General features: G+C 56.0%; 1 protein-coding gene across 1 annotated transcript in view; it reads left to right on the forward strand.

Moving 5' to 3' along the window:
• The window catches only part of ZMIZ1 (zinc finger MIZ-type containing 1), a 208,884-nt gene that overhangs the window by 16,893 nt on the left and 181,395 nt on the right, over positions 1–10,596 (forward strand). The window contains 1 exon segment of the mRNA XM_006154898.3: positions 3,315–3,408. The gene's annotated coding sequence lies outside the window, so the exon portion shown is untranslated.

Genomic DNA, 10,596 nt, shown 5'->3' on the forward strand with positions numbered 1-10,596 from the left:
CGAGAGGAGGATGGAGGAGAAGGGATTGCGGCGTGACCATCCCCCCTGGGGGGTGATTTCTCGCTTTCTGTCTCTATGTCTCTCTCTGTCTGTCTGGCGAGCACATGCACCCTATAGTGAAAACCTCTCCAAAAATAACAAAAGCGGCCTCATGAGAAATGGGTCTGAATCCCCAAGACTCTAGGAATTTGGTGTGACTTCCTTTCTGATCCTGTGTATTTGTGACTCTATATATTTTTTAAAAGCGGGCCTCTGAAACTGTCTGAGTGGCAAGCCTGCAGACCTGAGCCAGTGCTGACAGTCTCTGTCATCATTGTTGCGTTTCTGTGCCTGGCCCTGGGCTGTCCACCTGGTGGCCCCAGAAGGAGGCTGTCCCGGCCTGCAGACAGCTGCGTTATGTGAGGCTCACCCCGTGCCACAGCGCACTCCTCTTACCCCAGGCTGTGGGAGCCCCAAGGTGGGCAGACAGGTAGAACGGGGTCCTCGGGAAAGCCTCCTGACGGAGTCCTGGATGTGCCGGCCCCAGAGGCCCAGGCCCAGCCTGCTGTCTCTACCGCCCTAGGCCAAGTGCCCTGCTCCACAGGCCGGGACTCCCTAGACTTCCCTGCTCCTGCCCCATGTGCAACCAATAGGCAGGCACGGGGCGGTCGGGCCGTGAGAAGCAGGGTGCTGAGTTGGAGCAGTCGTCCTTGCAGCTGGCCCAGGTTCAGTGCCAGGTAGGGGCCCAGCATGGTCCCGGCCCCTGGGAGCTTTCCGGGTAGCTGGAACTACAAGATTAGACCCTCGTGTCAGGCATCTTAGAGAGGAGTCGAGAGAGCCCACAGGTCCTGAGAGATGGCCCCTCGGGGAAGGCCTCTAGGATGATGGGCTGGGGGACCCTCAGGGTGGGTGCCTAGGCCTTGGCGCCTCCATTGGCAGCAGGGCCTCTCAGCCTGAGCTCTGACAGGGACATTTATAACTCACAGCTGTGCGGTCCTGGCCCAACTGACTGTGGTAAACCGATCTGGCTTCAGGAAGTCCCGTCTGAGGCCACTCCCCACCCCGACCCCCACACTCTCCTTCACCTCCTGACACCCACATCCTGTTCTCAGTGGGAAGGAGGGGTGGGCAGCCCCTGCATGGGGCCAGGGGCCCAGCCAGGGTCGCTAACCTGCAGGCAGAGCTGGAGAGGACAGAGAGTGACAGTGACACTGGGGCCCTTCCAGGCACACACAGGAGACAGGCCCACTGGTGGCTAGGTTGTGGGGTTCAGAGCATGCTGTGTGCTTCCAAATCTACCTAGAGAGGGGAGATTACTTCTAGCCCCTGCTGACCAACTCCAGCCCAGGGGAGACATGGGAGAGGCAGAGGCGAACCCCTGCCCCAGAGAGTGACGGGAAGAGACACTACCTTGGACCCTGACCCTTGTCTGGGCTGGCTTCTTCGAAACACCCCATCTGCCTACTTATTGCAAGTTGGGGGTAGGAGTGACCCACCCAGTGCTGGAAGGAAGACGGCACAGGAAGTCCCAGCACGCCGTGACTCTGACCCTCTTATCCCTCCTGGCCTGATTCGCACCCCTCCTTCATGCCTCTCTTTCTCCTTCTGTAGGACCACAGGGTTGATAACCTGTAACAAGTGTGCCAGAGCTAGATTCTCTGGTGGCCTGTGACAAGGTTCTAAACTAGACAGTTCCTGAAATAACATAGACATTTATTAGTAAAACATGAAGATATTTTAGAATTATGTAACTAGCACATCAAACCAAGTATTTTATGATAGAATTGCTTTGGACAAGGCCAGACTTACCAGGGCTAAAAATAAAAGTGAGCTGCGCTGGCTCCATAGCCCAATGGTTAAGGGAGCCAGATCCCACATGGCCAACCGTGGGCCAGATCCCAGCCCTGAAGTCTGGGTGTGTGAGTGTGCGCCCCAAATCCCAGCAGGATGGGGAAATAGAGAGGGGCTTGTGGTGCAATGTGCTCCCCGGGGCTTGCTTTCTTCCTCCTCCTCGCTCTTTGGCGAGTGCACATGCCGTCCGGCGGTGGAAGTACAGGTGAGCATTAACCAAGCCATTCCATAAGTGGGACTCAGCTCAGACCAAGAATCATGAAAGGCATAGGAGAAGGCCTAAAAGTTGGGGAACACAAAATAGCCCCCATGGCTTGCTCCTCCCTCCCTCCTCCCCTTGTTTTCTTCTTCCCTCCTTTCCTTCCTTCCTTCCTTCTAGAGGCACATGTGCCCGCAAAAGAGAGAAAGGAGGAAGCGCTCCTCTCTGGGCATGGTCACACCACAGTCTCTCTTCCTCCACCTCCTCTCCCTCCTTTCAGGATTTCGGACATGAATGCACAAGCACCCAGTGTTGTTTCTTTTTTTTTCTGGAGAGGTTTTTGCTATAGGGCATGTGCACTCACCAGACAGACAGAGACAGAGAGATGGAAAGCGAGAAATCCCCCCCCCCCAGGGGGATGGTCACGCCGCAATCCCTTCTCCTCCATTCTCCTCTTGGGATCTTGGGCACGCACCAGCGCCCAGCGTGAGTTTAAGCCACCGGGTCCGGAACTCAAACTGTGGTCGGCTACATGGGAGTTCAGCGACCTAGCCATTATGCCAACTGCTGGCCCAACACCCAGTATGTTTCTGAAGCTGCAGGTTTCAAGATTCGAACTGCTGGGTCAGCCATGTGGGATCCGTACACCACACTGTGGAGCCAGCCCACTAGGGCTCTTTTTTGCTTTAAACTCTGCTCTGGCCCTTGTCTGCTCACAGGAGGGGCAAGGCAGGGGAGCCTGTTTTCCCAAGGACGTGTGTGTGCATGTGGGATGGTTTGGCGTCGGCCAGAGATCTGGTGAACAATCCATAATGAGGGCAGAATCCAGGCCAGGACAGAGAATGGCTTTGGAAGTGGCTGCCCGCCACCGCACAAGACCATTCCCCTCAGTCAGGCTTGGCACAGAGAGGAGACCTGGAGAGGATCAAAAATACCCACCACAGCTTCTCCCAGGCCCCTTGCCTAAGGGCTGCACAGGCAGGCAATGGCTTTCTGCTTTTCTCGCCAAAAAGAGAAAGACAACATCACAAAACACCCGAGCGCCAGAAGAAACGAAACTTAAATATTGGAAAAACGGTGTACCAGGAGGTGGCCTGTGCATTGTAGGGGGATCTGGTGGGGAAGACGCAGCCGGCCCTGATAAGTCAGGCATCCTGGGCATGCTTGAGGGGCCCAAGAGGCCACTGAGATCAGCTTGGTGGTGCGGATGGAGGTGGAAGGGAGTGGACAACTGTCTGTGTCCCTGACTGCTCACACGTCTCCCATATCTATCCTGTGTACCCAGGAGGAAGAGGAAGAGGCCTGTTGGCATCAGACCAATGCTGCAGAGGGTGTGAGGAAGGAGCCATCATCCATCGCTGAGCTGCCAGACTCAAGGGGTAAGTAACAGCAGACCCTCAATGCACAGGTGACCAGCCATGCCACCACTTCGCCCAAAACAGGGGCAAGGGTGGGCAGCCCAGGGTGGCAGGGCTGGGGGCGCTGAGGGTGGTCACCTTTTCCTTAGCCTCTCTGACTTGGGTGGCAGGACTTCTCCATAACTCTGTGCGATGTGTTCGTACCACCATAAAATGCTTCTGAGCTATGGTCTGTCTGTCTCAAAAATGAGCATTGGGGGGACCAGCAGTTAGTGTAATGGCTATGTCGCTGAACTCCCATGTAGTCAACCGCGGTTTGAGTCCTGGACCCCAGTGGCTTAAACTCATGCTGGGCATGTGTGCATGCGTGCCCAAGATCCTGAGAGGAGAATGGAGAAGGGATTGCGGCATGGCCATCCCCTCTGGGGGGGTGATTTCTTGCTTTCTATCTCTCTGTCTCTCTGTCTTTCTGGCTAGTGCACGCACCCTAAAAAACTGTAAAAAAAAAAAAAAAACCTTAAAAAAAGAAAAAAAAATAGAGGGTACAGCAGATAGCAGAATGGTTACATCGCTGGACTCACACATAGTCAATTGCAGTTCAAGTCTTGGATCCAGCGGCTTAAAACTCATGTTGGGTGCGTGTGCATGCATGCCCACGCAAAATCCCGAGAGGAGACTGGAGGAGAAGGGATTGCGGCATGGCTATCCCGGGGAGTGATTTCTCACTTTCTGTCTCTCTGTCTTTCCAGTGAGTGTACATGCCCTATAACAAATGAACAAACAAATAAACAAACAAAAAACTCTCTCTCTCTAAAAAAAAAGTGTTGGGCCCAGTTCCTCCACTTTCTCCAGTTCTTGAGGATTCTGTGAATCACAGGATCTGATTATTATTTGGAGTTAAGCCATCTTAGCCACCTGGCTCAGCTTGGACTCTGGGGGTGCAGCCAGGAGTTCCAGCCCCTGTGGGTGTAGTTTAATATGCCTATGAGGTCAGCAGGGCAATGGGGCTTGGGAGGAGAGGGCGTGCTGAAGCGGACCTGGCGGAGGTGTGTTTGCCACACATGCACTGTGCTCCTCCGTGGCAATATTCCAAATGCCAGAGCCATCTCCTGGGCAGCTCCGAGCAAGAATTATTATCTGTATTTCAGACTGTGCGACCAAGACACAGGGAAGTCAGTGGCCTGCTAGGAATCACAAAGCAAGCTCTGGCTTCCTCCTGTTGCCATCTCAACTTTGTACTTAACTACCCGGCACCTCCCCGGGGAGGGCCTGCTGTGAAGCCCAAGCATAGCCAGTCTGCACTGGGTGCCCGGGGTGGAGCCCATCCTGCCACTCGCCCTCCCATCTATCCACCCATCCATCCTTCTGTCTCGCCATCCACCCACCCATCCACCCAGCCATTGACGCTTCGGTTCACTCTCACCACTCACACTGATTGCACCTCAGGCCTGGCCTGAGCTCAGAGCTGGGTTTTGAAGATGGGATGCTCAGCCCTGCCCCCTAGAGGGCATGGTCTATGCTGGGGGCGGACTCCCTTAAAGACCTTGCTCCAGGCATGTGTGGTGTCTGTGTCTGCGCTGGGGAGGGGTGGAGAGGCTGTGGGCTCATTCTGCAGGCAGACATTCAGGGAGAAGGGAGAGCACCATTCATTTATTCAGACCCCACATGTTCATGGAGTGAGTCTGTGTTGGGAACTCTTGATGTCCCAGAGATACAGCAGGAAATAAAGTAGACAAAACCACCTGTCCTCGTGGGACGTATATTGTCATGAGAGAACATGGGCCCAACAAGCAAATAGATATCAGATCAGGTTACGTATTAAGAAGAGAAATTAAGCCAGCAAAGGGAACAGAATCTACAAGGTTGGGCAGAGTGTCCTTAGCAAATGGTGGTCAAGGAAGCATTTGAACAGAGGCCCGAATGCCACCAGGAGTGAGCAGGGCTGTGCTTGGCGTGTTGAAGGAGATAGCAGGGAAACCTGAGAGAACTGAGAGGAGGGGGTGAGGCTCCCCGGGTACCCGCTGGCACAGGCAGGCGTGGAGCAGGGAGGCTGCTGAGAAGCCATTGCCCACATCAGGCCGAAGTGGTGGAGGCTCCTACCGGGGTGCCAGGAAGGGGTGAGGAGGCACTCAAGTCTGAGCATATCTCAGAGGCCTAGCGGACAGGCTGGCCAGCACATTAGAGGGAGGAGAGTCAACAGGCAGGGACAGTCAAGGAGGGCACCTGGGTTTGGGACAGGAGCCAGAGGTTGAAGGAACGGGGTCATTTACACAGCCAAGGGAAGCTGAATGAAGCCCGGGAGCTGGGTTTTAGACATGGCAGGTTTGGGATGCCTTTGAGACATCCAAGCAGAAAGGTTGAGTAGGCAGCTGGATCTATGAGTCTGGAAGGCAGAGAAGGTCCCGACTGCAGATGTAAATTTGGGACTTGTCAGCATAGATGGTGTCGTCAGTCGTGTGCCCAGTGAGATCACTCAAAGTGTGCGGATAGCAGGGATCAGAAGGCTGAGCCTGAGTCACACGGAGGGAGGGGTGCCTGGGGAGGGGCAGTAAAGGGGCCAGAGAAGGCACAGCCAGGGAGGTAAGAGAACAGACTCTGACTGAACAGGGAGGACTGTGCTGGGCCAGTCCCCAGGTGCCACAGCAGGCAGAGAGAGCAGCATACACCAAGGCTCAGAGGACTCAGTAAATGAGCCATATTTGTAGGGGGACGCTGTGAGTGGGGAGGGGCCAGAATAGCTTTCTCCCCACCCCTGGCCACACAGGCAAGGGCCTGTGGGTGAGCCCCCGATCAGGCCCTCCCTGTCTCCCTGGCTGTTCTCGCCAGCCCCAGCCAAGCCCTGATGTCCACTCACGTTGGCACTTTGTTTCGAGAAGCTTTGCCAAGTTCCCCTGACCTCCTACCTCCCCTCTGGGGCTCCTGGGCCCCCGGGACTGCCCTATGCCTGGAACACTTGCCTGAAAACCCAAGGTTCCAGGTGGCAGCATGTGTGCTGTCCACAGGGGAAAGGCACCCAGTGCTCCTGGGGAGTCCCCAGGCTCCCCTTGGATCCTCTGCCTTCAGAGAAACTGAAACCTTCCTGGGCTGTGAGTGAGCGAGTGTTAGAACTGCCTGCTCACCTGGTAGAGGAGCTCTCTGCCTCTGGCGGGGGGATGTGTGTGTGTGTGTGCACACCCATGCACCTGTGTTCTCACCTGGCCTTTCCCAAGGGCTCTCTCTGGTGCATACACAGACGGTACACAAACCTAAGTGCTGGCCTCTGAGCGAAGCCGCCAGCCCAGGAGGACCCTGAGGGGGTCCCTGCCTCCCAGGAGCTGGCAACCTCTCGCTCAGCTCCTGGACACACCCTTTGGGTGCTCAGGAGCCAGAGCCTGGGATAGAATCTGAGCTCTGCCACCCCCCGCAGTATGGCTTTAGGTGCTGCAGCTGCCTTGTGCTCTGGTGCACGGATGGGGCACTCTAGAAACCCAGGAAAAAGTGTGGGAATCTCTGAGCTACCCCTCTCCTCTTCCTGAGGTTTGACCCTAGGTCCTTCACTGCTTCCTTAAGAACAGAGATGCTGGGCCTTGTGAAGCTCTGTCTTTCCTTCAGGGCCTAGCTCCAGTCCTACTTCCTCCAGGAAGTCTCCCTTGACTACTCAGCTGTTAACCAGCATTTGCTCAGTACCTGCATTGTGCCAAGTGTACTTGGAACATGGAACTTCTTCAGCGTCCGAAAGCCTGCAGTCCAGTGGGGTGATGGGGGCGATGGTAGCAGTGTAATAGTGATCGCTGCTGGGGCCACCGCTCGGGCAGGGAGGGCTGCAGAGGAGCAGCTGCCCCAGCGAAGTCCCAAGGCAGGGCAGGTGCTCCACCAGGCATACAGGATGCAAGAAGAGAGCCAGGAGAAAAGCACATCCAGGCCAGAAGAACTGCATGGCCCAGTACCGCCCATGGGTGTGATGAGCAGTCTGATGTGACCAGGAGGGGTGTGTGCTAAGGTCTGGGGTACTGCTTCCCACTGATGACTGGATGGAGCTGGGCAGGGACCTGGTGACCCCTCTCCCCGTGACTGTGCGTTGGGAACTCGGGGAGCCAACAGAAGCTGCTCTGACGATCCATGACTCTGTGACAGGTCAGTGGCAAGAGGCTTCGGGTAATCTAGTTAGTGTGCCAGGCGGACGGGACAAGTAACCCTGTGCTTTTAGACTCACTTTTCTTTAAGCCTGTCTCCACCCATTCTCTCCCTAAATCCCTCCACTGTCTCAGTGACGTCCGGGCCTGGACTTACCTCCAGTGAACAGATGGGTGAAGCAGGGCTGGAGTGGAGAATGATTGTACGATCCAGCTAGCGAGTGCAGGCCAGGAGGAGCGGCGAGCATGGCTATCCCACTCCAGGGCCCACATCCTCGAGGGTAGACTGTTCTCCACCCTAGAGAACGGATGTCCTCCATCCTAGAATACCCAGACTTATAAACCACCTTTTCAGTTTCCTCATTTTGCAAGCAAGGAAATTGAGGCTCAGAGAAGGTAAGACAGTTGTCCAGGGCCACACAGCAAATCAAGGGCAGAACTGACATCAGAGTCAGATCCGGTTGTTCACGTCCACTCACCCCATGCTCCATTCACAGGCACAGGCACTCCACGCGGGCCCCTGACCCCCTCCATCGGGAGCACCCACCGCCGGGGGAGCACCCACCGCGGGTCTGCAGCAGCCTCTGGCAGTCGCTGCCGTGAAGGCACCAAGTTCCTCATCAGAAGGCTCCATTGTGCCTATTGTTTAAATATAGATTACTAATGAAATGCCTTTTCCTTGCCTTCCCAGTGAATAGTTTCCGTGTAAAGTTAATTTGCAGTGTTATGTAAATTCTGTTTAACTTCAATCAAGTTTCTAATTATGTTTTTACCGCAGTAATTCCCATTTGATTTGTCATCTCCTGTTAGGTATTTAATGTTCGGTGGGCGGGTTGCTTTCTGTCTGTCTCTGGGTTTCCAGGCCCTCTCCCTCCCTGACCTCTCGGTTGCCTCTGACTTTCTTCTTCCCTCCCAGCTTCTTCCTACCCCTCCCACCTCCGTGGCTGGCTTCCACCTCCCCAAGGAGCTCCCGCAGCTCCGTCCCTTCTTCCTTGCCCGACCACTCCTGCTTGCCCTTCTCTTTTCCTCTTCTGTCTTTGTGTGCCCCTGCCTCCTCCCCTCCACCCCTCTGCCCTCTCTCCCTCTGCCTTTCTCCACCCTCCTCAGGGCTCTCCCGGCTCTCCATCTCTGGACTCTCACTCTCCCCTTCCTGAACTTCCTGTGTCCTTCCCTGCCATCAGGGTCTCTCTGAGGCTGTCTTGCCTTCTCTGTCCTTGTTTGCGTCATACCCGCATTATCCCCTCCCTGCAGTGTGCCTCTCCCTCTATCCCCCTACCCTCTACTCCTCTCCTTCCTCTTCCACCTGAGAGCCCTTCTCAAAGCGACATTTGGGGGCTGTACCATTGAGTACCCGGGACAGGCAGGGTGACCCTTGGGACTGGCTGGGTGTGGGCCAGGGGCTGGGACCACAAGGGAGCCCTGTGCGGCCCTGGAGAAGCCGAGGCCTGGTTTTGGGACACCTCATCAAGAGCTCTGTAGAAGGATGGCCCGCCCAGCAGCTAGAACCCTGGCCTTACAGGGTGTAGTGTGGTGAAAAACGTGGACTGTCCCGTTGGAGTCTCTGGGTTCAAATCCTGGCTTCACTGCTTATGAACCGTGTGACTTTGGGGTCAATTAACATGGAGTTCTGTGCTTTGGTCCCCTTGCCTGCAGATGGGCTGCTAATATTCCCTACCTGGCAGGTGGTCTGGCAGGTCATGGTGAGGACCCAGTGAGATAAAGCCAGGGCTAGGCTAGAGGTGGCCTTTACTTGGGACCTTTCAGACACACCTCTCATGTCTTTGTGACTTTCTTCAGCTACCTCTGTATGGGTTTCTGTGTTGCTGGGATTCTAGGGACTGAAGCCTGGGACCAGGGCAGAGGGGAGCTGGCTGAGACCTCCTCAGACCTGGCAGTCTCTGGGGCAGCATGAGAATGGTGGTGGGAGACCCCTTAGCTGCCTGTCCCAGCTCTGCTCATCAAGAGAGATGGCCTTGTTTTCTCTAGGTGGGCCTGTCTCAGGGCTGTGAGGAGAGGCCAGCCATTCTGGGGAGATCTGAGACATATATTCCCAGCACTCGAGAGCCTTTAAGACTGCCACAGACCCGGCATGAGCAGGGCTGCTCCCTCCACCCCTTTCTCATCTCCTAGATGGCCCCAGGCAGGCCATGGAGTCCTCGCAGAGCCAGCTCCCTGCAGCACATCACAGCTCTGTCGCTGACCCACACCGCCCCTCCTGAGATGCGGCTCCCACCTGGGCACTCCACACCGCCTTGGCCTTCTCCCTGCCTTCTCCCTGCCTTCAGGGAGCAGCTCCGAGGCCAGTTTCCCAGCAGGCATCTGCCCCCGGGGTGGGGAGGGTGGACCAGAACAGCAGAAGGAGGCTGGGTGGGCGTGAGCTCCTCCCCTCTTTCTGCCCTCTCCTTCCCTTCTCCCGTGGCTTCCCATCCAGCATGTCCCTGGCATGTACAGAAAGCATAAACGAGTGTTTGGAGAGGCCGATCTTCTGGGTGACGAAAGGCAGCCTGGTCATTTGTCCTTCAGAGTCAGAGAAACCTGAGCCAGCCCAGCCCTTGCCCTGCCAGCCGGCCGCACGAGCATCTGACCCGCAGCGAGTGGTGTGTGTGTATGTGTGTGTATTTGTGTGCGCACACTCATGTGCATGTGTGTGCATGCACTTGTGCACGCATGTCTCCCCCATGGTCAAGGGAACCTAAACATCACGTGGCCACTTTCCTTCCCTATTTGTCTAAGGAAACATTTCAGTCTGGTAACAGTGGGGGGCTGGGACACACAGCTAGGGCAGAGGGGCAGCATTGGTGGGGACAGTGAAAGTGAGGCTGACAACTGACAGTGGGAGCCTGAGTTACATCATGGGGTTCTTGGGTTTGTCATGGGAAGCCTGGAATGCAGATGGTCCTGCTTGAATCCTCTGTCTTCCCTGGGCCCACAACCTCCTCCCATCAGCCCATCTGTCAAGAAAAGTAGTGGGCTTTAACCCTTCCAGCCCTGAAACAGAATGAGGTGTCCTCTGTTCTCGAAAAGCAGAGTCCTGGCTGGAGAGTGGGACTTGTGGAGATGCTGCTGCTACCCGCTGGGGCCCCAAGCACTCGCCGGC

This window comes from Tupaia chinensis, unplaced genomic scaffold, assembly GCF_000334495.1.
Source record: "Tupaia chinensis unplaced genomic scaffold, TupChi_1.0 Scaffold000424_1, whole genome shotgun sequence".
NCBI classification, from domain to species: Eukaryota; Metazoa; Chordata; class Mammalia; order Scandentia; family Tupaiidae; genus Tupaia; species Tupaia belangeri.